The sequence below is a fragment of the Papaver somniferum genome, chromosome 2, assembly GCF_003573695.1.
Source record: "Papaver somniferum cultivar HN1 chromosome 2, ASM357369v1, whole genome shotgun sequence".
Taxonomy (NCBI): domain Eukaryota; kingdom Viridiplantae; phylum Streptophyta; class Magnoliopsida; order Ranunculales; family Papaveraceae; genus Papaver; species Papaver somniferum.
This window is the reverse complement of record NC_039359.1, coordinates 142327422-142350056: the sequence shown is the minus strand read 5'-3', so window position 1 is coordinate 142350056 and position 22635 is coordinate 142327422.

Below are 22635 nucleotides of genomic sequence, written 5' to 3'. Positions count from 1 at the left end.
AGAGAACTAAAGAAATATGTTGATGACATTGATTGGAATATGCTTGTTGTACCCCCCCCTCTGGATCCTACAAGGTAGATTGTTTTTCTATTTCCCTGTGAATTGTTGGAATATGGAAATATCATATTAAACTTTGTCTCTGTTGCTCAAAATCGTAGTTGTGTTATATATACAGTTAGAACTCAGATTTACGTTTTTTTTTCTCCCACCTTAATAATGCATATGGGTTTCTTTATCTTAATGGTTCGAGTCCTTCAATTCCAGTGTTCTTATTTGTCTATGTAAGTTTTCCGCTTAGAAATGTATGAGTGGGTGTAATAGAAGTTAAGGATGTAATTGTTCATGAATCATGACATCCTTGAAAGCTTGGTTCGAGGATATCTACTTTGCCAGATTGGAAAGTGATTGTAGGCGTTGTTGTAGTTGTTTCATTTCGATTTTCTATAGCTAACATAATATACGTGCCAAGTATACAAGCCATAATACTGATGTGTAACTGCGACTTACACATGATATATGCATGTGTAACTGCCGATTACATGTAGTACAGTTTGCTTGTGTATGAACTTTTTCCAGGTTTTTTTAGCTGTTTTTACTTCCTTTAACTGATGTAGCATTCAAAATGTTTTGTTACATTTATTTTATGATATTCATTGCTATTGTCTACACAAACCAGAGATCTTTTTTAGTAGCTTAGTCTAATACAGTGCACTATGACATTATTTTCTGATTATTGATCTGTACTGAACCACTGTTTTTATTTTTGAGTAGAAAGGTTGAAATTGTACCGAACCACTTTGAAACAACAGTTTCTTTAAGTTGATAGAATGTAATTTTGTGTAGGTGGTCCAGCTGTTAGTAGATCGAAATGTTTGAGATTATCAGATGAAAGAACTTCTGAAGCTCATGATATACAAAGATTGCTTGGACATCGCTTACCTGGATGGAGCACAAGCTAGATCAAAATGGTTCTGCATTCTAATCTGATTTTTGTCATTCAAAATTAGGCTGTGTTTTTCATTTGGTTTGAAACTTGAATAATGTATGATGAGTTTCGTTCATTACAATTTACTAAAGATATGCATGTGTAACTCCTAGTTACACAACTCAGATGCGTGTGTAACCCCTAGTTACACTATTCAGTTGCCTCTGTAACTCATAATTACACATTTAAATTGTATGACACTGTAAAGAACCCAATCAACTGTTGATATCAGAGAAAGATATCGCTTAGGAAACCTTGAAGAAAGGTAAATAGTAAACAGTATTCGTCCAATTTTCTTTTAGCATTCATGTGTGTCTGTTGTATTGATTCATTGTATTTGTTTTCAAATGAATCAATTGCAGGGAATACAAAATCCTGAACATATTGGAGTTTGATAACAAAATAAAGCTAATTCTGCAAGATATGGATGGGCGGATTCTTCTTCTGTGCAAAGGTGCATGCAGGTATGATACAATTATATGTCCATCTCTTTGGTTGAACAAATTTGATTTGCATAATACAAATTTGTGTGAACTGTCACATTTTGTAATTTTGTTGCAACTCAATTTGAGTTGTAGTTAAAATGCATTGCCTAGAGTGCTTTCTTTATGAATGAAGGAAGCTTAATACACCTTTTTAGATCCCTCTCTTGTTTTTTTTAGTTTCAAATTCCATGTCCAGATTGTTGCGTAAAAGAATTTGTGGCAGATGGAGTTGACGCTGAATACACAAGACAGATGCATGTGTAACTCTCAATTACACTGGATAGATGCATATGCAACTCTCAATTACACTAGACAGATGTGTGTGTAAATTCTAGTTACACATGCTAAAAAATTGTTGTAAACGAATATTAAAGTAATACATGTATTTTTTTTATGTTTTGTTTTTGATGTGTAAGTTCTCATTACACATGACATATGAATGTGTAACTTTTGGATACACATGTCATATTCATGTGTAACTCCTGCTTACTATATTTAAATAATTTTGGGCTTAATTTTAAATTTTATTTAATTAGGGGATTGAGAATATATATAAGAGTATGAATGTCTTTTAATAATTCAGGGCCTAGATTTAAACTTCTTTTAATTAAGGGCCTCATATTATGGGTAACCCATGGATGAGGCCTTAGCTTAATTTTCCCTGAAGTATTGAAACCGTTAGACATTCGATACCCGCTGGGTAGAACCGTAGGAAACCAACCAGATTTTGGGTCCTAACCAGTTTTACCTGTCGGGTACGCGAGGATGTCAAGTAACTGAATGTTTTTTCCTTCTTTTGTTTTGTGATATTTTGTAAAATGGTCGTATATCATTATGTCCTTGCTTCAAAAAAAAACAACATTATGTTCTAATTAGAGTCTGGATCGTGGTGCAGTTGATGCATTAGGGTCATAAACTAACCAAAGACCGTTAAAAAACCATCAGTCGACTCGTCAGCTGACTTTTAAGTTTTTCCCAACGCCCTGATTGTTATTTAAGTCATGTTGACTGTCTTAAAATTGTCAAAAAGAGTTTTCATTTTGTCCCACCTAAATACTTTTCTGATGCATAATAGTATTCGTTAAATACAACTTCTACCCTTATTAATCTCTTTACTCTTTTGCCCCCTTTCTTTACTTTTATTTCTTGTTCTATCCTTCATCTCTACTAGTATTTTTTTACAAGCTCTAATTCTATTCCTCCAAAGTTTTGTTTTAAGAAAGACTAGGTTGGAATCCTTGTTTTCCTCTTTCCTTAAATCTTTCTCTTTGAGTTGAGTTGTTCTGAGGAGATGCCTCAATAAGCTTGCAATTTCCAATTAAATTTGGATAGAAGTTCTAAGTATTACAGAGAAGAACTTTAATTTTTGTTTCTTACTTATTCTAATTGTAGAAGAAGCTTAAACTGAAAAGTTAATAATTCTATTTTATGGTGTTTTGTTTCAATTTCTACATTATTATTGCAAGTAGAAGTAACAATTTACATTATATTCCCATCTAACGATTCATGCATCCCAACCCATCAAAATCAACTGCTATCATCTGGATTAAAATCATCATGTGATATTTATGATTTTCCCCCAAATCATGATCTATCAATTGTTTATCATGTTGTAACCAGAACTTAAACCCCCAAAAAAACCCGTGCAAATCATCTAAATTTTCTCTTCTCTCTAATTGATCTTAATTAAGTTGCAGAACCTAACACCTATGTCCATATCTATTATGCTATATATAGCATGAGAACTCAAACGATGGAGTTTGGCTTCTATAGAATTTTTCTATTAATTGTATCGTGGATAAGTGGAGAACTAGTTTAGTTAAAACAATTAAAATCGAAATGTGCAAATCGTTGCAAAACTAATTTCACATGCTTGGATCTACACCTCAACAGGATATTACTTTATTGTTGCTGATATTGCATTGATGTCAAGAACATTATTGCAGTCGCTATAGAATGCTTAAGGAAAAATTTGAAGAGGGGAGAGTGATACTTTTCTTCTACCACAACAAATAGTATTTCAATACAATGGGTTCGAAATAGTTAAGTTTTGATTTCAATAATTCGGTCCAATGTGTGAGTTAGACAATGCGCGGTATGTGTTTGAAAAAAGATCCGAAAAAAGCCGGTTAAGTGTAAAACATGGTTAGGATATAATGTAATTTAACTACTTCATGAGGTCATTTTAATAAATATTTCAGACAATCAAACCAGTCATTGGTCAGTCAATGACCTTAATGCGTCAACTAGTGAAAAGGGATCTAAAGCCTATAAGCATAATAAATGTTTGTACAATGTTAAGGTGGCTCTTAGACAGTGGAACATGAACACATTTGGTAACTTTCAAACCCACATAGATGATATTCAGAAACAGCTTGAAGATGTCTCCTGTAATATGCATGATAACGCTAGTAGTAGTGTAAAAGAAGTCTTGAAGAATGTTTAAAATATTAGTATGGTGTGAGGCATGATTACTGCATGCAAAGATCTAGCGAGAATGTATAAACTTTTGATGATAAAAATACTAAGTATTTTCATGATAAAGTTAAATTTAGGAAAATAATAACTCAAATAGATTGTTTGCAAAGTAGTATTGATGTGTGGTTAACTGAAAAAGTATGATAGCAAATGAACTTAGGGAACACTTTAGAAAAAGGAGTAGAACTACTAATCCTCTCAGAGATGGTAAGTTTCTGGATGTTATTACTCCTTGTATTACTACAGAGGAGAATGGTTACCTAATTCATCCTCCTACTGGTGAGGAAATTAAGGCTATATTGTTTGGCAAATGCAGCCATGGATTAGTCCTGGTCCTGATGGGTACCCACCTGGATTTTACAAACAGATGTGGGAGATAGTTGGTGCTGACACTATAAATACGGTTAAGAGTTTCTTTCATTCTGGCCATATGCTTAAACAGATGAACCATAACTTTATGTCTCTAATACGTTAGAAAAATGCCCCTAAAGCACCTGCTAATTTTAGCCCTATAAGCTTAAGTAATGTGAGTTAAAAAATATAATATTTGAATTGCGTGCTTGTAGACTTAAGACAGTTATGGTCAAGTTTATATCACCATATCAAGTTGCTTTCCTTTCCTCTAGGAAAATAACAGATAACATTGTAATAACACATGAACTTGTTGACATAACAAGGAAATATAAGCTAGTTAGACATGTCTAAGGCCTTTGATAGAATTGAATGGAAGTTTTTAATTTTTATTCTTAAAAAACTAGGCTTTCATGATCATTAGTTTAACATAATTGAGCAATGTGTTTACACTCTCTCTAGTTCAATACTTAATTTTAACTAGTGCACCTGGTAAGGTTTACTATCCTACAAGGGGTCTTACACTGGGAGACCCCTTATCCCCTTACTTGTTTATTATATGCATGGATGTTCTCTCTAAAATGCTTATGGATGCAGAACTTAAAAATAGTTGGTGTTGACACTATAGATACGGTTAAGAATTTCTTTCATTCTGGCCATATGCTTAAAATATTCTCAAGATATTCATTAAAGCACAAATTCGGTTTCCATAATTCCTGGAAATGCTCTGTCCAAAAATAATGATCGAAATCTCTCAGAAAATCTCTAATTAGTAAATGCACATTACTAATTCTTATTTTCCTAAAAATGAAGTTAAATACCTTAATTAAAAGATTCTTAACTTATTTATGTTTCGATCCTGGGATTCTCTTCCCTTAGCTATTAAGGAATAACTTTGAACAATTAAATAATAAACATTCATAGTACGTGTTCAAAGTATGTCGACATCTTAACTTTGTAAGTTCTCTTTCACACTTACAACCTTGAAACCGATTTGCCACACTTCCAAACAAGTTTAGAATTGGTTCATCTGGCTTTCAAGAACTATGTGATTGATCAAATAAAATTCAATCACAAATCATGGGTTTAATGATTCTACCAAAACAAGTTTCGGTTCTACCTTCCATGTGAGTATTGTACATAGTCACACTAGCTTTCCAAAATTCGGTTGACTAGGTACTAGGATCGGTTCTCCACATATATATGGTATCTAACTTATATGTGTTGCACATGTCCATAGGATCGGTTGCTCTTTGCCTAAAAACGTGTTGCACATGTCCATAGGATCGGTTCTCCTTTCTACTATAAACCTTGCTGCACCTAATACAAGGATCGGTTCCCCTTTGTGATGTAATGTACCTCTTACTAGGATCGGTTTCCCTTTCCCATATATGGTCAGACATAAAATCACAAACCCAATCATACCATTTCAGGTGATTACTTAAGATCGGTTTCACTAATAAAAGTCATACCAATACATAAGTCAGGCCTTTGTGAATAGTTCTACCAAGAACACAACAAGTCATGAACGGTTATACTCAATCACACATATTGGTTATTCATAAGATATGCAATGAATAACAAAACTAATAACGTCTGGCAATTTCCTTTTCGATTAACAAACAAGTTCATGAACTTACTTCCTTAGAACACATGTAAAACATTGTTCACTAGGATGAAATCCTCACCTCATACCCATAATAATCACAATAGCATTCAAATGATTATGGCGATGTCTTATCTACAAAGTTTAATGGTTAAGCAATAAACCTCGTATCGTATTCCTTAATACTATGTCTATCTAGAGTTCAAATATGCTTCGCAGTTTTGTTTTCAACATGCAAGACTTGAAAGATACGTTAGGGAATGAAACAGTTCAAGTCAAATATCACTAACCTCAAGTGGAAGGATCATTATTGTCGTTGTAGCTCCTTGCTTCACCACATCTTCAAGTCTTCGCAATACTTGTAAAGTCTCAAATCCTAATACTTTCAAGCTAACCTATACGAAGTTGAATCTAGTACCTAATCAAGCGACTCTTAACATGAGTTTTGATTCACTAAAATATGACAACCAAACTTGACATACCAGCGCTTGGTGGGTTTAACCGAGCTATGCTCTAACAACAATAATAATGCAATTATCTAGTTTCCCACCAACGGTACTCGTCGAGCTTCTTGATCCCATAGAAATCTTTAAATGAGCGGTCATAAAATATTTCTCCTAATTAGGGTACTTTCCTCTCCGGATAGACAGCTCCACCAGAAACAACATGTTAGAGCATTGCTCGGTCGAACTCGCATGCGTTGCTATCTCAAGCATGTTTGTCAATGTTAGTGATCAAAATTATAAGTCTTGATTTCTAGCCTACATAGCTAAAGGTCTCGGACTAGGATAAAAAGTGTAGTTGAGCTCAAGAACTCCATGGCAATCATCATACAAGACGAAGGACTACTCAAGGAACTGGTGGATCTTCATCGACTAAAAGGTATGTGGAGACTTGAACTTATCTGTCACTCAAAAGTCTATCTATTATATCTCCTACTCTTGAGACAAAAGTCGTTTTGATATATAGACTTTCATTATGCACATTTGCTATTTTGAGACGAGTTTATCTCGCCTATCTATTTCTCGAAATATGTGTTGGTAAGCTTTCACTTTACCCGAATTCATCTTTACCTAGTGACGAAAGTCATTTTATGTTTCAATCACTTTGAAAATTGCTCTGACGAAAAATGGTCTGTGAATAACGGCTATATCCGTCCTCTGAGAATGTTTCAATGATTGAAATGAGAGTTTATATTAAATAACCATTGGTAGGATATAAGCATTGTTGTGGAAACACATATATGTATAAGTCCTTATTCCTTGAACCAAAGTTTGCGAACTTTGTTAATCAAGAGAAATGGAAGTGGCGTGAGCCAAGTCCGCGAACTGGCGGAAGTTCTCGACCCGAGAATTTCTGCTGGAGTTTGTGAACTCCTTCTATGATCTTAAGTCCGCGAACCCAGTCCGCGAACTTGAGCAGGTTATATCTAAAACCGGTTTTTCTTGAACTCATGTTTATTTAAACTAAGGAATACTTTTGCAAACCGTGGATATAAATTTCATGAACCGATTCGAATGAATCAAACCGTTTTTGCTTCGATTGTGTCTTGTATAGTTACATAATATCTAAGCACTTGAACAACTCTCTAACTAGTTCATTTGAGTCATTTGAACTAGTTCTGGTGAAGAAGAATATGGTTGATATGAAAGTAATCATATGGCTAACCATTTGGTTAACTATTGTTGAACCAACAAATGTTAATGTTTGGGAACGGTTGGTAAACCCAAAATTGAACATTTCATTTGTGTGTAACAAGCTAAGTTTTCGATCCAACGGTTGAGAAATATTAGCTTGAATCTAATCAGGTTTTCATCTAACGGTGAATATTGAATGCTTTGTTACCAAGCAAACATTGATTGCAAACCCTGATTTTAAAACTATATAAGGGAGAACTCTAGCAACTGGGAAACATAATCCCCACACCTTACGTGTGATACTAGTTGCATAGTTAGAGTCGAATCTCCTTTAACCTTTGGTTTCTTCTACTAAACCAGGTTAACGACTTAAAGACTTCATTGGGATTGTGAAGCCAGACCGATAATACTTTTCTTGTAATTGTGTGATTTGATCTTGTTGTTTATATCGTATGAGTACAATTGAAATAATTGGCTTGAGATTTTATATCTCCGATAGGCAGGATAGAAAAGTAATCACAAACACTTCGTCTCATCGTTTGTGATTCCACAATATCTTTTTACGCTGCGTCGATTAAGATTATTGTGAGGTGATCAATAATACTAGGCTATTCTTCGGCAATATAAGACCGGTTTATTGATTGGTTCTTGTTCACCTTGATTTATCAAAAGACGGAAAAAAACTCGTAGGTATATTCGTGGGAGACAGATTTATCTATTACCGTAGACTTTTCTGTGTGATACAGATTTGTTTATTAAAGTCTTCGACTTTGGGTCGTACCAACTCTTATTTGTGGGTGAGATCATCTAAGGGAATCAAGTACGTAGCATCCTGCTGGGATCAGAGGCGTAGGAGTATAACTGTACCTTGGATCAGTGTGAGATTGATTGGGGTTCAACTACAGTCCAGACCGAAGTTAATTTGGAGTAGGCTAGTGTTTGTAGCGGCTTAATACAGTGTGTGTTCAATCTGGACTAGGTCCCGGGGTTTTTCTGCATTTGCGGTTTCCTCGTTAACAAAATTCTGGTGTTTGTGTTATTTCTTTTCCGCATTATATTTGTTTATATAATTGAAATATCACAGGTTGTGTGTTGTTCAATCAATTAGAATATCCGACCTTTTGGTTGTTGATTTAAATTGTTTGACACTTGGATATTGGTCTTTGGTACCATCCAAGTTGAAGTCGACTCGGGCCACAACTCCTATGTCATGTACGAACCCGAGGGGCCGAGGAGATATCGTAATCGCCGTCCTTCCCTGTGCAGTTTATATTTGAAACTACCCTTCTGTAGGGTTTAAAAAAAAAATTAATGTCCAATGTCCAAAAATAAAAACCTTAATTACAGTTTCTAAAAACGGTTCGCGAGTTATAACCTCAGAGGTGTCACCATCCATCCACAAAAAACCCATCAAAACAAAAGTAACAAAAAAACCCCATCAAAACAAAATTAACACAAAAACCCCCAAATTTAAATGTTGGTTTGATCAAATTTTATTTTGGTTTCATCAAATTTTATGATGAAACCAAAATAAAATTTGATGAAACCAACATTTAAATTTGGGGTTTTTGTATCAATTTTGTTTACGATGGAGTTTTAACGGATCCCAACATTTGAGTGGGGTTTTTGTACCACAAGTTTGGTCACCTTGGGTTTTTATGACTAGTTTTGTTCTAAAAAATAAAATAAAATAAAATTATTTACAAAATCTTCTTCTTCACTCCTTTTGGATTTTTCTTTTCTTTCCTTTTTGGGCTTTGCCTTTATTTTCAGCACTTTCTCCCTTTTTCTTTAGCTTATCTCCAAATCTGAAAGCAAACAAAAATACCAAAACGCGTAAAAAAGAACAAATAAAATAAAACCTAAACACAAATCCGCGTCGGCGGCGCCAAAAATTAATCGAATTTTAATAGTGGTAAAGGTTGTCGTTCACTCGTACTTTGTTGGATTGATTTTAAGTTTTAATAAAATAAAAATACTACAAATAAGAAAATATATATACAAATTTTGTCACAGGATGAAGAGAGACCGGGACTCGGGATTCCACTGCTTTTCATGTTCATGGGGTTCATAAATTAATCCTAGACATTTATAGCTCAAAACAAAAGAAACAATAACTCTATTCTTTGCCAAAGTAGATTTCGTAAAACATCAATTGTAAATTACAAGCATAGTGTATCTAAAGCATCTAAGACTAAGCATACACTATCTAACAAGATAACAATTGATTAATAGAAATCATAAATCATTTAAAATTTGTGCAAAAAGTAAATAAGGAATTTATTAAATTACCCCAAGGATGAAATACAGCTTCCTCCATCGTCCCAGTGATAGGTTCTAGATCCGCATATTGAAAACACGCTCAAAATTCATTTTTATTGCTCAAAGGGTATTTACAAAGATGAAAATTGAGATGAAATAATAAAAATCGGGTTTGTAACACTTATATCTGTTACAAACTCAATAGTTACAAAGAATGATAAAAGCTAGATGTCGTAGGCACTGTAGCAATTACGACTGTTCAAAAGTGCACCTAAATGTGCATCTTATGTTCTTCGTTTGTTCTTCACCAACAACAAACTAACCTCTGCAACTCTGATTTTTCCGTCTCTCTAATGTCCTAAACTGCTCCCAATTCTCTCCATCCCCCTTCTATGAGTCCCCAACACCCTATATATACTCACAGGATCAACATAACTCAAGTTTAATTCCCGTATCTTCTCCATTATTGTTTTTATTCTCCACGGGATAATTTCCTTCTCTGAGAAGATTTTATTCCTTCTTCAAGTGTCTGTTGATGTAGACACACACCCAACATGCTATGTTCTCGTACAAGATCGACTCTAACTCGTGCCAGGAAGATTTCTACACGCTCCAAACAAGTAAAACTCATCCAACAGAATCCCGAGTTTATCTCGTGCTCTATTTTCTTTCTTTCTTTCTTTTTTTTCTTCCGACAGTAATTCTTATACCTTTCCTGTTTTAGTAAATGTAGGATCAAAATCTCGCAATGACAATGTTTCGGCGAAATTATCAGTGACACAGTACAATAGCATCGCAGAACAATTTCAAAAATGATAAAATAAATGACGTCAGCAAAAATCACGAGAAAGATATGATAATCCTGCGAAAATTAGAGAGTTTGCGAAATTAAAAACTGTAAGGTTGCGAGAATGTCGCAAACCAACCCGAAAATAAGGGACAGATTAGTTGTCATCCACTATGTATTTCCTTATAAATAGTCGTTCGAATTGTAAAGAGAAGGGAGATCTTTTTTGAAGTAAGTAACAAATAAATAGGAGAGAGAAAGTTTAGAGCAGAGATCATTCTTGAATTCTTTATCTTTTCTTATAAGAACATCCAAAGATTAATCAATAAAATTAAGAATACAAACTTAAAATGAGTTGATTAATAATGAAATCACATGAAGAGTGTAGTGTAGGATTTCCTACAACTACATAATGGTGCTAGAAACATGGAGGAGTTGAAGATTATTCTAGAAAAAGCTAAAGATTGATATTGAGATTTGTGAAAATTTAAAGTGATTGATTAAGAATTTTTCATAAATTCTTGCAATACTGTTAACATTGAAGAAATGGCTAGAAAAAAAATACATCCGAACAACCGACTACTATTAGAAGAAGCAAAAGAATTGCTGGAAGAGAAAGAAGTGAAATGGGAGAATCTACTAGAATAAGAAATAATAGAGAAAATCAAATTCAACCGCCAATTCAACAAACACTAGTTCAAGAGAGGAATACAGATTATGACACGGTGACCATACACACTTGGCGATCAAATGCAGCAGAAGAAATAGAAGAAGAGCAACAAAACAGAAATTATAGACAGGAAGAGAGAAATAAAGAAGCATATGAAGGAATAATTCATGGAGGTGAGGAAATTGGAGCGTTAGAAACATTGAGACGAAGAATACATGAAGAAAGAAGAGCTGAGGCAGAAGAACGTGCGAATTTAACAAGGCAAAATCACGAATTAAGGATGGAGAATATAAGACTACAGAATAGAAGATCGAGAAGTATTACAAAATCATATTCAAGATCGACTAGAAGAGAAATGATGCAAAATTCACCCACAATCAATGCTGGAAACAATATTCAAGAAGAAATATCAAACCCTAATGAAGAATATCGTGAAAATAGAGAAAGAACTGATGATCGTTACATTCCACAAAATGAAACTTTTGATGATGGTAAAATTGGAGGAAATCAAGAGAACGGACAAAATAACCAAGATGGCGAAGGAAATCAAGAGGAAGAAAGAAGAATTTTACATGTGAGAGAAACTCAAAGAAATCAACAGACAAATGAAGAAGAAATTGAAAGACATTATGCTGAACAAGCACGTTTAATTTGCGAACGTGAAAGATTGAGAACGGAAATGGAAGAACAAGAGCTTCAGGAGACAATTCTCCAGAACAATCATGAAAATCGAGAAAGAAGGCGTACACAAAACCGGAATAACGACAATCTCAATGAGGAGTATGATAGAGTAAAGAGAATGGCTGAAAGACATCGAATTGAATTGATAAGAAATAAACAAAATTATGGAGGGGAAAATGAAAGGCATCATCATTTGCGAATTCAAGATAGAGATGAGAGAATAAAAATAGAAGAGAAAGTAAAAAGAAAAGTGGAAAAAGGGGGTAAGAAGAGTATATAAAGGAGATTTTTTACTCGAAGAAATAAACACCATTAAGACGAAAAGATGTGAGCGGTTGAAAAACAGCGGTGACAGAAGACGTGTCAAGAAATAAATGGAAGAGAGAGTACGTGTGATAAATGTAGAATATGAAAAGATGAACAACTGCAAGATTTCTCACATCATTCTCTACTTTGCAGAGAAGATATGAGAAGAGGCAAGATGTAGGATCAGAATCTCGCAATGACAATGTTTCAGCGAAATTATCAGTGACACAGTACAACAGCGTCGCAGAACAATTTCAGAAATGATAAAATAAATGACGTCAGCTAAAATCACGAGAAAGATATGATAATCCTGCGAAAATTAGAGAGTTTGCGAAATTAACAACTGTAAGGTTGCGAGAATGTCGCAAACCATACCCGAAAATAAGGGACAAATTAGTTTTCATCCACTATGTATTTCCTTATAAATAGTCGTTCGAATTGTAAAGAGAAGGGAGATATTTTTTGAAGTAAGAAACAAATAAATAGGAGAGAGAAAGTTTAGAGCAGAGATCATTCTTGAATTCTTTATCTTTTCTTATAAGAACATCCAAAGATTAATCAATAAAATTAAGAATACAAACTTAAAATGAGTTGATTAATAATGAAATCACATGAAGAGTGTAGTGTAGGATTTCCTGCAACTACAGTAAAACATTGTCATTCCAGGTCAAAACCGAGAGAAATTCGGCAAAATTCACGTCCAATCTTGCCCTGAAAGTTACGCAGCTAAAAACTCCATTTTCCCGCCAAAACTAGGTGAAGACGAAGAACGCCCCCTATCCAGAATAGGGGTGCCGATAGCACTGAGGTGTGAACAATAACGAAGTACCCCTTATAAATTAAGGTGTCCCTTATCCAAAACTGAGAGTCCGAATAACATGCATCCTCCAGGTTCCTTTAGCAACTTTTCGAGCCGAATTTCCCAAAAATATTTATTGCCCAAAAATACCTACAAACACACAAAACGCCAAAATTAGTACAAAATCGAGTACCAACAATACGAAAAATTAAGGAAAAATTAGACACAAAAATGCGTCTATCAGTCCGCGAACCTAGTTCGCGAACTGGCGAAAGTCTCTTTGCCGAGATTTTCTTTTGAGTTTGGAAAACTCCACCGTTTGTCTTAAGTCCACGAACTTGTTTGTGAGCTTAAGAGGTTATGATCTAAAGATGTGCTCTGAACATGAAACTTAAATTACTAAGGAATGCTTTATGAAAACCGTGGCTATAAAGTTCATGAGCCGATTCAATCGAATCGAATCATCTTTGTTTCAATTGTGTCTTGTGTAGTTACATAAGATCTCGTAGCAATTGAACAACTCTCTAACTAGTTCATTTGAGTCAATTGAACTAGTTATGGTGAAGAAGAACAAGGTTAATATGAAATGCTCATATGGTTAACCTTTTGGGTTACTATGTTGAACCAACATACACGTACACGTTTGGGCATGGTTTTCACAAACCCAGTAAACGTCTACCCAAGTGTGTGTGACAAGCTAAGATTTTGATCTAACGGTTGAGAAATATTAGATTGAATCTAAATCATCTTTTCATCTAACAATGAATATGGATTGCTTTGTAACTAAGGAAAAACCCTGATTTGAAGGCTATATAAAGGAGACATCTAGCATTTTGCAAAACTAATCCCCACACATATGTGTGATACTAGTGCGCTCGCTAGATTCGATTCTCCTTTAACATTTGGTTTTCTTCTCTAAAACCAGGTTAACGACTTAAAGACTTCATTGGGATTGTGAAGCCTGACCGATACTACTTTTATCGTAGTTGTGTGATCTGATCTTGCATCTTCTATCGTACGAGTACAATCAATTGATTGGCTTGAGATCGTGAGAGTTCTCCGATATGCATGATAAAGAAGTCACAAACATCTTCGTCTCACTTTTTGTGATTCCTTGACAAACCGCCTGTGTAGTCAGTAAGGATTGTAGAGAGGTGATTGATTAATCTAGGCTGTTCTTCGGGAATATAAGACCGGATTATCAATTGGTTCCTTTTCACCTTGATTTCATATCTTAAGACGGAACAAAACATAGGGTTTATCTATGGGAGACAGATTTATCCTTTGATAGACTTTCCTGTGTGAGACAGATTTGTTTATTATCAAGTCTGCGATTTTGGGTTGCAGCAACTCTTGGTTGTGGGTGAGATCAGCTAAGGGAATCAAGTGCGCAGTATCCTGATGGGATTAGAGGCGTAGGAGTACAACTGTACCTTGGATCGTTGGGAGACTGATTGGGGTTCAACTATAGTTCAGTCCGAAGTTAGCTTGGAGTAGGCTAGTGTCTGTAGCGGATTAATATAGTGTGTATTCAATCTAGACTAGGTCCCGGGGTTTTTCTGCATTTGCGGTTTCCTCGTTAACAAAACTTCTGGTGTCTGTGTTATTTCTTTTCCGCATTATATTTTATATAATTGAAATAATATAGGTTGTGCTTTCGTGATCATCAATTGGAAATCCAACCTTTGGTTGTTGATTGATATTGATTGATCCTTGGGCGTTGGTCTTTGGTACCGTCCATGTTATTCCTTGTATTTGATAAAGACTCGCTATTGATTTTAGCTTGAGTAAAAATCAAATCAAGAGAGAGAGATTAACTCCTTGAGATACTTTTATCTAGATTGAGTCTGACTGTCTAGTTGATTCTCTAGCAAAGTATTTCGGAGTTAGTCCATACAGATTGCTAAGCGAAATATTGGGTGGTGTTATTAGACCCCCGCTTTTTTAGGTTTTTTTCCAAAACCCTGTAGGTTAACGACTTGAAGAGGATTGTGAAGCCAGACTCAACTATTTTCTCCGTAGTTGCGTGTTCTAATCTTGTTGTTTTCTGTCGTGATTGAGTACTATCTTCTCTAAGATTTGCTCAAGATTTAATATCCGATAGGCAAGATAAAAAGTAGTCACAAACATCTTCGTCTCATCGTTCGTGATTCCACGATATCTTGTTTCGCTACCATACGATTAAGATTATTGTGAGGTAATTGATTTTTCTAGGCTGTTCTTCGGGAATATAAGTCTGGTATATCAATTTGTTCATGTTCACCTTGATTTATAAAAAGACGTCACGAAACTCATAGTTATATCTGCGGGAGACAAATTTATCTATACAATAGATTTTTCTGTTTGAGACAGCTTGGTTTATCAATTCTTCGAATTTGGGTCGTAGAAACTCTTAGTTGCGGGTAAGATCAGCTAAGGGAATCAAGTGCGTAGAGTCATGCTGGGATTCAGAGACGTAAGGAGCTCAATTGTACCTTGATCAGTGTGATATTGGTTAGGGCTCAACTACATTCCAGCCCGAAGTTAACTTGGAGTAGGATAGTGTCTGTAGCGGCTTAATACTGTGTGGTGTTTAAATCTGGACTAGGTTTCGGGGTTTTTATGCACTTGCGGTTCCTCGTTAACAAAATTGCTGGTGTCTGTGTTATTTCTTTTCCGCATTATATTTGTTTATATAATTGAAATATCACAGGTTGTGCGTAAGTTCAATCAATTGTGAATCCAACCTTTGGTTGTTTATAAAATTGATTGGTACTTGGATATTGGTTTTTCATACCATCTAAGTTATTTCTAATATTCAATCGGGCTCGCAAATTCCTATTTGTTTGATTACGGATTGGAGAAATTGAGATACAACTCTTGGATATACTTTTTTTAAGAATGAGTCTGACTGTCTAGTTGATTATCTTGAAAGTATATTGGAGTTTGTTCATACAGATTGTTAAGCGAAATATTGGGTGTGGTTGTTAGACCCCCTCTTTTTCAATTGGTATCAGAGCAGGAAAACATATTTAAGACCTTATAAGTCTGTGTTTGTGGCAATCTAATTTGTGTGGATAGTTGTGTATCTCAAACTCGCACGCATGGAAATGAGTTCTAAAAGTTTTAATTATGCCAAATTTCTTGGGCTTACCTCCAAGGATAACTACTTTGCTGATTCTTCTGAATCCCAGGGTAGGAATTTCTTGCTATCAGATTCTGATAACATTCCCTCTGATGAGACATTTTGCTCCATGTCTAAAACTGAAATGGAACTTACCATAAATCAAAAAAATACAGCTGGTTTCAAGATGCTAATATAAAATCTCTTGAAGAAAAACATGAGCAGCTTATTGATGAACTTGAGAAATCTCTTGGTCGAGAACGTGAACTCTATAGCATCATTCAGTCCTTCTCTAACAATATCGAAAAACTTGTTCAAGAAACTACTCTACAGCGTGAAAGGATTAGTAATCTTGAGGATATTGTTAAAGAAGATTCAATTAGAGAAAAACGTTTGATCGAGACTCATTCATCATATCTGGACAGCCTTCTTGTTGAAAAAGAGAAATTGGTTGCTTCCCTTCTTCTATCCCAAAAACAATGCAAATTCTTGAAAGAGGAAAACTCTGTTTTAATGAGAAAATCTTCGGTGTCATTCACTAATTCCCAGACAGAATTACAGTATATGAAGAAAATTTCTCCTAAGGAAGTTCCTTCTATGAATTTAAAGCAGGTTACGTCCAATGTTTCTCTTCCACGAACCTGTTCTTAATGTGGGAAAAAGAATCACTATGTTAAAAATTGTTTTGCTAGAAAGAAACAAATTTCTAATCTTCAAAATCTACTTCTTTTTACTGTCAACAGAGTAAATTGTCTGACGACATCTACGATGGATTTCATTCTTGCAGAAATCCAGAACTCTCATAAAAGGGACTTCAATGGTCACTCATCTCGGAATCTCTGCAGGGATCGTGTTTCTCCTCTTGGTGCAAACTCTTACACCCCAAAACTACGCTTTCCCAGTGTTTATGAGAAAAAGTATGGTATATCTAAGTCTAGAAAGTGGAGACCTCTCTCCTCTAATACTCTGGAACCAATTTCTAGAGGTCCTAGACTTAATCCTCAGAAAATTCCCTCTAATGGATTTTATAAAAAGGTTATGTCGAATTCTTCTGGAATTAGAAATAGCCAAAGGAAGGTAAGATATAATAGGTTAAAACTCTTAGATGGTATTTACAACTCATCTCTCAATACTTATGGTGGGATTACATCTCACTTTGCTTCCTAGTTCTAGGAATTTCGTCCTTGTATCTAACTTGAGAGTTGCAAGGATGATTTTTGCGAGATGCTCAAGTCTACTGTTGTTACCATTTGCCCTGTGTTTGTTTGAGTTGTTTTCTCCCTATGTGAAGGTTGAGTCACTTCTTGACTCCCTGTAACTAATGTATCTCTTTCATATGCTCTGATTAAGTTTTTTTTTTGGTTATTGAGACATGATGGTAAGAGATACTTGAAAGGAGAGGGTATTTCTTGTTGGATCTTTTCTGATCCATTAGTCTTCCACACCTAGTCCATGAACGTCCGTGTCTCTTGGGAATTTTAGGGTTTCCACAACAAGGGTGTCATTTTATTGGTTGTAATCATATATATTTTTATTGTTTTGCCTTCCCTAATGGAAAAAAAATGAATGGAAAACTCCTCAAGACCTCAAGAAGTGGTGAATCTTGAAATGGAAGAAGAGATTAAAGGATGCGATTCTGTTCAAGAACTTGTCTTGGAAAAAATGATTGAAAGGAAAGAGTATAACTCTTGGATTGGAGAATCTGTCAAGGATTTAATTCTTTGTCAGAATGACTCTAGGGTTGAATTAGCAAATCTTCAAATGCAAATAAATCAGCTTATTGATGGTCAGACCAAAATCCTGGATAATCAAAAGATCTTGATCAGGAATTAGAAGAAACTCATCATGGACTGTGTCAAAGCTATGCATCTTGCGCGCATTGTTGATCGGAAAGTTAATGTTCTAACTCATGAACATGATGTCTCTACCATCAAAAGAATCAAGGATATCAGTGATACCTTTTATGATGGACCCTTTCAAAGGTATGATGTTGTCAAAGAAACTTGATTTTCGTTTTGTTTAGGAAACTTCTTATGAGAATTTATTCTTGTGTTTTAAGAAGGATAACTAGGGTTTGGAATAGCCATTATTGTGAGTGCACATAGCTATTTTCAATGATTTTCATCTTGCAATGTTTTTAGATTTATTTATTTAAATTCTAAAGTTATTTGGAAGATGATTTTGCAGTATTAATCTTTATGATTTTATATATTGCAACTTGTTATGGGATATGTGTGTTTGCGTCCGTGAACTATGATTATCCCATATTTGCTCAAAAGTTAAGCCTATCATATGTCTTTATGCGAATATCGATAAAAAATAGAATGAACTTTTGACAACAAAAGTTAAGCCTATTATGTCATTATGCAAATTTTGATGGAAGATGGGATGAACTTTTGCTTACAAAGATTAAGTATATATTTACATGTCTCTATGCAAATATTGATGAAAAATAGAATGAATATTTCAATATTCCGCAGTATTGATCTTTTACTGATCCATTTCTTGTGAATATATTGTGTGGCTCCATAACTTCTCTTATGTTGAGCATTTCCGGTTAAATTAATCATGTGTTATCTTGTGGTTAATTTAATTGAGTATTTTGGATACAAATTCATGTTTCATGTGAAAGTAAGGTCGTTCTTGTTGTTCTTTCGGGAATTACATTTTATGGGGGGAGTTCTTATTTGAACTTGTGCTTAATTGCCAAATCTTTGTGGGGAGTGAGGCTGTGGAATATTGTGGGAGTTTTCTTGTATCTTTATAAACTCCTTGATGAATACACTAGTTTCGACCATGTGAAGTCATCGAAACAAAGTTGATATGTTCTCTTTTGGTCATGAAGTATCTCTATGGAAATTTCATTAGGATCCCACTAGTTTTCGTAACTTTTCCAATTTTATTGACAAAAAGGGGGAGAATTAATGTGTTCACTCTACAAATACATATGGTTTACGGATCATTATGTAAGGGGGAGTGGTTTTCATGTGAGATGAAGTATTGACTAAGGGGGAGTGATACATATCACCATAGTATTGTTGTCAAAGTTGTGATACAATTGGACTTTGATGTTGTGTAATAATACTATGACACTGTATAACAATGATTGAAAGCTACAGATACGGATATTCAACAAATATGATACTGAATTGAACACATTCAGAATCACTGGAGTACTTGGAAGTGACGAAGATTTCGAGTAATGTTGAAGAACCAAGGAAATCAAGCATTTTTATTGAGAGCTACAAAGTCTATTTATGTTGTATTCCATATGTGTGGATATTTTTGTCACTAAAATTTACAAAGGGGGAGACTTCTCGGTCGAACTCGCAAGCGTTGCTATCTCAAGCTTGTTTTCCAAGTTTAGTTGCCAAAACTATAAGTCTTGATTTCTAGTCTACTTATAGCTAAGTCTCGGATTAGGATAAAAAGTGTAGTTGAGCTTTATACTTCACGGCGTTAATCGATCAAAGACGAAGAAATGCTAAGGGGAGCTTGTGGAACTTCATCAACAAAAGGTATGTGGAGACTTCAACTCATCTATCACTCAAAATTATATCTAATTTATCTCCTATTTGAAACAAAAGTCGTATAGATATATGCACTTCGATTATACACATTTGATATTTCGAGTTGAGTTTAACTCGCTTACATATTTCCCGAAATATGTGTAGGTAAACTTTCGCTTTAACCAAGTTCATCTTATATTCTTGACGAAAGTCAAAAGATGATCATGTGAAAATCACCTGGTAACATCTTACATGATTTATGTGAGACAGTCATTTGATGTAGACTCAGAATGTTTCGTGTTGATCATTCGATCACATTAAAATCGCTTTGAAGCTAATAGTTTGTGTGACACAGCTATTGTCGTCTTCCGAGAATGTTTCAATAATTTAAATGGAGTTTAGAACGATTAATCATGATTGGATAAAGCATAGTATGCGTACTTGCGTATATGTAATCCAAGTCTGGGAACCATAGTATGCATACTCGTATGTGTACTGGTTGGTTTAGTGAAAGTCTGGGAATCTAGTACGCGTACTAGCGTGAGGTTCAGTTCCGGGAATTTCTGCTGAGTCTGGAAGGTATGCATACCCGTTCGCATACTGGCGAACCCAAACTAAGTCCGGCCACTTAAGTATGCGTACCCGTTTGCATACTTGAGTAGGTTATGTTCTAAAATCGGTTTTTTCATGAACTAATATATTTATATAATAAGGAATGCAATCTTTTAAAAATCGTGGCTATAATGTTCATGAATTGATTCATGTGAATCAAAATAGATTTTACTTCAATTGTTTCTTGCATACTTCTTTGAGAATATAAACAATTGAGCAACTCTAGAACTAGTTTTCATTTGAGTCATTTGAACTAGTTATGGTTAAGATGAATAAGGTTGATATGCAAGTGTTCATATGGCTTACTTCGGTTAACTATTGTTGATCCAACAAGGTGCACACGTTTAGGTACGGTTACTCATATCTAAATGAAGTCACTTTTTATTGTGTGTAACAAGCTAAGTTCGATCTAACGGTTGAAAGATATTAGCTTGAGTCTAATCAGGTTTTCATCTAACGGTGAATATTGAATGCTTTATTACCAAGGTAGCATTGATTGCAAACCATGATTTAAATATAATATAAGGGAGAACTCTAGCAACTGGGAAACATAATCCCTACACCTCATGTGTGATACTAGTTGCGACTAGAGTCGATTCTCCTTTAACCTTAGGTTTTTTCCAAAAACCTGTAGGTTAACGCCATGAAGACTTCATTGGGATTGTGAATCTTGACCCAACTATTTTTTCTGTAGTTGCGTGTTCTGATCTTGTTGTTTTCTATCGTGATTGAGTACTATCTTCTCTAAGATTTGCTCGAGATTTAATCTCCGATAGGCAAGATAAAAAGTAGTCACAAACATCTTCGTCTCATCGTTTGTGATTCCATAATATCTTGTTTCGCTACCATACGATTAAGATTACTGTGAGGTGATTGATATTTCTAGATTGTTCTTCGGGAATATAAGTCTGGTATATCAATTGGTTCCTGTTCACCTTGATTTATCAAAAGACGGAACAAAACTCATAGATATATCTGTGGGAGACAAATTTATCTATACAATAGACTTTTCTGTGTGAGACAGATTGGTTTATCTAGTCTTCGACTTTGGGTCGTAGAAACTTTTAGTTATGGGTGAGATCAGCTAAGGGAATCAAGTGCGTAGAGTCCTGCTGGGATTCAGAGACGTAAGGAGCGCAATTGTACCTTGATCAGTGTGAGATTGGTTAGGGCTCAACTACATTCCAGTCCGTAGTTAACTTGGAGTAGGCTAGTGTCTGTAGCGGCTTAATACAGTGTGGTGTTCAAATCTGGACTAGGTCCCCTGGTTTTTCTGCATTTGCGGTTTCCTCGTTAACAAAATTGCTGGTGTCTGTGTTATTTATTTTTCACATTATATTTGTTTATATAATTCAAGTATCACAGGTTGTGCATAAGTTCAATCAACTGCGAATCCAACCTTTGGTTGTTGATTAAATTGATTGACACTTAGATATTGGTTTTTGATATTGTCCAAGTTATTTCCTATATTCAATCGGGCTCGCAAATTCCTAATTGTTTGATTGCGTATTGAATATACTTTTCTTAAGATTGAGTCTGACTGTCTAGTTGATTCTCTTGTAAATATATTGGAGTTTGTGTATACAGATTGCTAAGCGAAATATTGGGTGTGGTTGTTAGACCCCTGCTTTTTCAGTTGCGCTAGAGTCAATTCTCCTTTAACCTAGGTTTTTCTTTAAAACCATTATAGGTTAACGACTTAAAGACTTCATTGGAATTCTGAAGCCAGGCCCAACTATTTTCTCTGTAGTTGCGTGTTCTGATCTTACTTTGTTCTATCGTATGAGTATTATCTCCTCTAAGATTTTCTCGAGATTTATCTCCGATAGGTAAGATATAAAAATTAATCACAAAGCTCTCATATTATTCTTTGTGATTCCACAATAACTTGTTCTACCATATAGTTAAGTTATTGTGAGGTGATTGATATTAATAGGTTGCTCTTCAAGAGTATAAGACCGGTGTATCAATTGGTTCCTGTTCACGTTGATATATCAAAAGACGGAACAAAAACTTCATAGGTATTTCTATGGGAGACAGATTTATCTATTCAATAGACTTTTCTGTGTGAGACAGATTTGTTTATCAAGTCTTCGACTTTGGTTCGTAGCAACTCTTAGTTGTGGGTGAGATCAGCTAAGTGAATCAAGTGCGTAGAGTCCTGTTGGGATTCAGAGACGTAAGGAACGCGACTGTACCTTAATCAGTGTGATATTGGTTAGGGCTCAAATGCGTTCCAGTCCGAAGTTAACTTGTAGTAGGCTAGAGTTTGTAGCGTCTTAATACTGTGTGGTGTTCAAATATGGACCAAGTCCTAGGGTTTTTTCTGCATTTGCGGTTTCCTCGTTAACAAAACTTCTAGTG